Source organism: Lolium perenne, chromosome 1 (genome assembly GCF_019359855.2).
Source record: "Lolium perenne isolate Kyuss_39 chromosome 1, Kyuss_2.0, whole genome shotgun sequence".
Taxonomy (NCBI): Eukaryota; Viridiplantae; Streptophyta; class Magnoliopsida; order Poales; family Poaceae; genus Lolium; species Lolium perenne.
In genome coordinates this window covers 264219529-264224954 of record NC_067244.2, presented here as the reverse complement: position 1 = coordinate 264224954, position 5426 = coordinate 264219529, and the positions used below count along the sequence as shown (strand labels likewise).

The following is a 5426-nucleotide window of genomic DNA, read 5'->3' as shown; positions in this document are numbered from 1 at the left end:
GGGCAAGTGAGTAGTAAACAGACTAAGAGCATCACTAGTAGTACCCCTAAACCCTCAAACCCTCAAACCGTTTTAAGGGCTGAGAATGAGCATTTTTTGGCACGTTTGAGGGTTGAAAAACTGGGGCAAAGACTAGAACCCTCAAACCCAACCCTTATAAGGGTTGGGTTTGAGGGTTCTAGTATTTGCCCCAACCCCAACCCTTGAAACTATCATATGACATATCACAAATTTCATCATCTCAACAACAGTTTGAAAGAAACAATAATCATTCTAATTATTATTACAACACCGAATAGTAGGTTCAAACACATAATAAAATCATTCAAGTTATTACATGTCCAATGCATGCAATCAAGACTACCAAGCATCCCCGGTCATCCCATTTTTTATTCATCTCCATCAATTTCTTTGTATCTTGTTCGTTGGGTGCTCGAAGATACACATCACCATACAACCGGATGACCAATTTTGCAAACCTACGGACGGACTCCGTGGTTGTTGATGTCTACTTCCCCCTCCTTTTCCTGTAGACAGTGTTGGGCCTCCAAGAGCAGAGGTTTGTAGAACAGCAGCAAGTTTTCCCTTAAGTGGATCACCCAAGGTTTATCGAACTCAGGGAGGAAGAGGTCAAAGATATCCCTCTCATGCAACCCTGCAACCACAAAGCAAGAAGTCTCTTGTGTCCCCAACACACCAAATAGGTGCACTAGTTCGGCGAAGAGATAGTGAAATACAGGTGGTATGAATAAGTATGAGCAGTAGCAACGGTGCCAGAAAATAGCTTGCTGGCGTGTAGTTGATGGTGGTAGTATTGCAGCAGTAGTAACACGGTGAAACGAAGAACAAGCAGTAGTAACGCAGCAGTATTTAGGAACAAGGCCTAGGGATTACACTTTCACTAGTGGACACTCTCAACATTGATCACATAACAGAATAGATAAATGCATACTCTACACTCTTGTTGGATGATGAACGCATTGCGTAGGATTACACGAACCCTCAATGCCGGAGTTAACAAGCTCCACAATTTGTTCATATTTAAGTAACCTTATAGTGTAAGATAGATCAATACAACTAAACCAAGTACTAACATAGCATGCACACTGTCACCTTCATGCATATGTAGGAGGAATAGATCACATCAATATTATCATAGCAATAGTTAACTTCATAATCTACAGGAGATCATGATCATAGCATAAACCAAGTACTAACACGGTGCACACACTATCACCTTTACACACGTGCAGGAGGAATAGAACTACTTTAATAACATTGCTAGAGTAGCACATAGATAAATTGTGATACAAACTCATATGAATCTCAATCATGTAAAGCAGCTCATGAGATTATTGTATTGAGGTACATGGGAGAGAGATGAACCACATAGCTACAGCGGAGCCCTCAGCCTCGGGGGTGGATTACTCCCTCCTCATCATGGAGGCAGCGATGGCGGTGAAGATGGCGGTGGAGACGGCGATGGAGATGGCTCCGGGGGCAATTCCCCGTCCCGGCAGGGTGCCGAAACAGAGTTCTGTCCCCCGAATTGGAGTTTCGCGATGGCGGCGGCGCCCCTGGAGTCTTTCTGGAGTTTCGTCAATTGGTGTCGAAGTTTTAGGTCACGACGGCTTAAATAGGCGAAGAATCGGAGTCGGAGGGGCCACGGGCTGCCCAAACCATAGGGGGGCGCGGCCCCCCCTGGCCGCGCCGGGGTGTGGTTTGGTGGCCCTGTCCCCCTTCTCTGGCGGTTCTCGTGTGTTCTGGATGCTTCCGGTGAAAATAGGAACTTGGGCGTTGATTTCGTCCGATTCCGAGAATATTTCGTTACTAGGATTTCTGAAACCAAAAACAGCAGAAAACAGCAACTGGCCTCTCGGCATCTCGTCAATAGGTTAGTTCCGGAAAACGCATAAAAATGATATAAAGTGTGAACAAAACATGTTGGTATTGTCATAAAACAAGCATGGAACATCGGAAATTATAGATACGTTGGAGACGTATCAGCATCCCCAAGCTTAGTTCCTACTCGTCCTCGAGTAGGTAAACGATAAAAGATAATTTCTGAGGTGACATGCTACCAACATACGGATGAAGCTCGGTGATCACATGGGTAGGTGAGCACGCGCTTCCTATCCAACACGTGTCTAACACCGTTTGTTCTGCCGTCAGCGTGTGTATATGTGATGATGTAAAAATAAAGTGATTCGTTTTTTATTCCCTTTCCTCTTCCAACAGATGTAGTGGTCCAACGTGAGAGCATGGTCGCCGCCCACGCCACCATCCACTCCGCCGCTGCCCATCCCGGCTCAAACCCCTTCCTCCACCTTATTATTCTATGCTTCTCCGCCATGGCGCCACGGACATCGATAGACATATCAGCTTAGAGCTCAACGAACGAATTAATTGGGGAGATATCGATGAAGGGTAAGTTCAAGATCTAATCCGGTCAAGCTCGTCTCTCCCGTCGCCTCCGCTCGGACATCGCGCCTCCAGCCGGGAGCGGCAAGCCGGACAGCCGGCAATCACGGTTTAGGATTTAGGTGCTAGATCAAATCCTCCCCAGACTCTTCCTCTTGTGGTGTTTGATACATTTTCTTCCGTCGGAGATTTGTCCCCGTCCGCTACTCTGCTGCCGAAAGCCGTAATAGATTGAGACAGAGATTTGTCCCCGTCCGCTACTCTTCCTTGCTTGTCCTGCACTTCTGAACTTTTGCTCGAACTTTCCCAACAGAGATTGGGCTGTGCTTGACTGGGTTTGGAGTTCTCTTCTCGTTTCTTGGGATCATCATGCTGTTTGACAAGGGCTTCCTGCCAATGGGGAATGTAAGTATCATCCTCATGGTTTTACTTACACTTCACTGCAGCCTGCTCCTTTCTAATATCACCATGTCGTTGTCAGATTCTCTTCGCGTCTGGTGTTACACTAACCATTGGGCTGAACTCAACCGTACAGTTCTTCACCAAGCCTAAGAATCACAAGGTCCTGTACATGTAACGATGCAAGCTCATTCATCTATCCAAACTGTTAAGTTCCAGTTCAGTTATGAGCTAACAAGATTCACCTGAACGTCTGATCGTTTCTTCTGCAAAATTCACTGAAGGTGCTACTACTAAATAGCTTTTTTCGGAGCTACGGATCTTGAGGGGGTGAAGGCCATGCTGGAGTCCTGGAAAGCCGCCGAGGAAATTGCCTCGTCGTCTCTGCCGGTTTCGGCTGGCGCGTTGAGCTCGGGAGCAGCCAATGGGAAGAAGGCGCCGGCCGCATCCATGTCCCGGGTGCCGTTCCACAGGCTCTTCGCCTTCGCCAACAGGACTGACGCCAATGGGAACAAGGCTCATGCTGCTCGGGGCGGTCGGCCTCCCAGGCATGCTAGAGCTCCTCGAGGTAGACGATGTTGGTGAGCCTAGAGAGCAGGACGGCGCAGGGTCCAAGTCCCTGCGGTGGAGCGCAGAGGTGTGGAACCTCTATAAATTGGAGAGCTCAAGTCGACGGTGGACAGGGTGGGCTGGGAGGGGCCGCGCCAGCGGCTGGAGGAGCTGCGGTGTGGCGACGGAATCCGGACAAGATTCGGCGCGGCGCGGGGGCAGAGGTCACGCGCGACGCGGCGACGAAATCCGGGCTCGTCGGCCGTGGGGGACAGGGGCTCGTCTGTGGCTCTTGCCGCTCGGTGGAGAATCGATCCCAACCGCCACGCTGAGCACTTGGAGGCGGCGGGGCGGGATGTACCGGGCCTGCCGTGTCCGGCGCTGGGTTGTCTTGCTGTTCGCCCGTGAAGTAGTAGGAAACCAGCCATTGGTTTGCTACTGTTTATCTTCTCTAACCTCTGCTACTTTGACTGCACAACAATAGAGCAATGATGGAAGATAGTTTAGCATTACTTTATTTAGCCAGATGCTCACCTACGCTGATCTTCCCATGGTCTGTTGCATAGAAACTATTTTTAATTGGCCAATGCTCATCACGCCTCGCGCATGCGTCTGATGTTCGCCGTGTAGTCGCCGTTTGTCGCAGGAAGAATCCCAACCATCCTCAATAACATCCAACGGTGATGGATGGGTGCTCACGTACCCATCTGATCACCAAATCCACTCTCACATATGAGATGAATGCAGCGATTCGAAACAATGTAAATGCAATGAGTAAACAATTGAATCATATAGCAAAGACTTTTCATGAATAGTACTTTCAAAACAAGCATCAATAAGTCTTGCATAAGAGTTACTCATAAAGCAATAAATTCATAGTAGAGACATTGAAGCAACACAATGGAAGATTAAGTTTCAGCGGTTGCTTTCAACTTGTAACATGTATATCTCATGGATAGTTGTCAATGCAGAGCAATATAACAAATGCAATAAGCAAGTATATAAGAATCAATGCACAGTTCTGTTATCACCGGAATTTGACCAAGTCAGAGGTGGGCCGCGATCAAGATGGGTTTTAAGATTATATACTGAAGAAATACGTGAATCGGCCTTATATGCGAAGTTGGACTAGATTGCCCATGTATCTGTAATATACTAGATCGCGTCTTAGATAGAGTTTCACCCGTGCACGGTTAGGTGCACGCCTAAATTAGAAAGTCCCCTGGACTATAAATATGTATCTAGGGTTTATGAAATAAACAACAACCAACGTTCAACCAACAAATCAATCTCGGCGCATCGCCAACTCCTTCGTCTCGAGGGTTTCTACCGGTAAGCAACATGCTGCCTAGATCGCATCAGCACAAGCTTCATGTTGTTCATGCGTTGCTCGTACTGAAGCCTTTTTGATGGCGAGCAACGTAGTTATCATAGATGTGTTAGGGTTAGCATAGTTCTTCGTATAACATGCTATCGTAGTACAACCCTTGCATATCTAGCCGCCCTTACACCTATCTTAGGTGTAGGGGCGGCACCCCGCTTGATCATTATTTAGTAGATCCGATCCGTTACGGTTGCTCCTTGTTCATCAAGGATTAGTTTAATATCTGCAATAGTTAGGTCTTACAAAGGGTTGGAGGATCCAGCGGCACGTAGGGTGTCGTCTGCTAGTCCTAGGCAGGATGTTCCGGTGATCAACCTCGTGTTGGTTTTTAGGCCCTATCTAGGATCGGCTTACGATCACCGTGCGTGGCCGCGAGGCCCAATCGTGAGTAGGATGATCCGATTATGCGGTGAAAACCCTAAATCGTCGTAGATCGCTTTAGCTTTATCTTGATCAAGCAGGACCACCATATATTCGTGCACCTTGTACGAATCATGGGTGGATCGGCTCCCCGAGCCGATTCACAGGATAACCTGAGAGCCGATCGAGGCTCGTATTTAATGTTTACGTGTATGCCATGCAGGAAACTAAGCGAGGCATCTCCATCACCTTCCTGACCAGGTATAGGTCAGGTGGCACGCCCTTGCATCAGCATCGGACGTGTGTACCAGAG

The 5426-nt window shown here is 47.9% G+C and overlaps 1 long non-coding RNA gene across 2 annotated transcripts; it reads left to right on the top strand.

The window, feature by feature from the left end:
- Positions 1–2231: 2231 nt before the first annotated feature.
- LOC139835614 (uncharacterized) lies at positions 2232–4020 on the top strand. Of its 2 annotated transcripts, none has more exons than XR_011751209.1 (3): positions 2232–2427; positions 2735–2826; positions 2903–4020. It is a non-coding gene; the product is annotated as an uncharacterized lncRNA (long non-coding RNA). The 2 variants fall into 2 exon arrangements; XR_011751210.1 differs by having other exon boundaries at positions 2232–2543.
- Positions 4021–5426: the final 1406 nt, after the last annotated feature.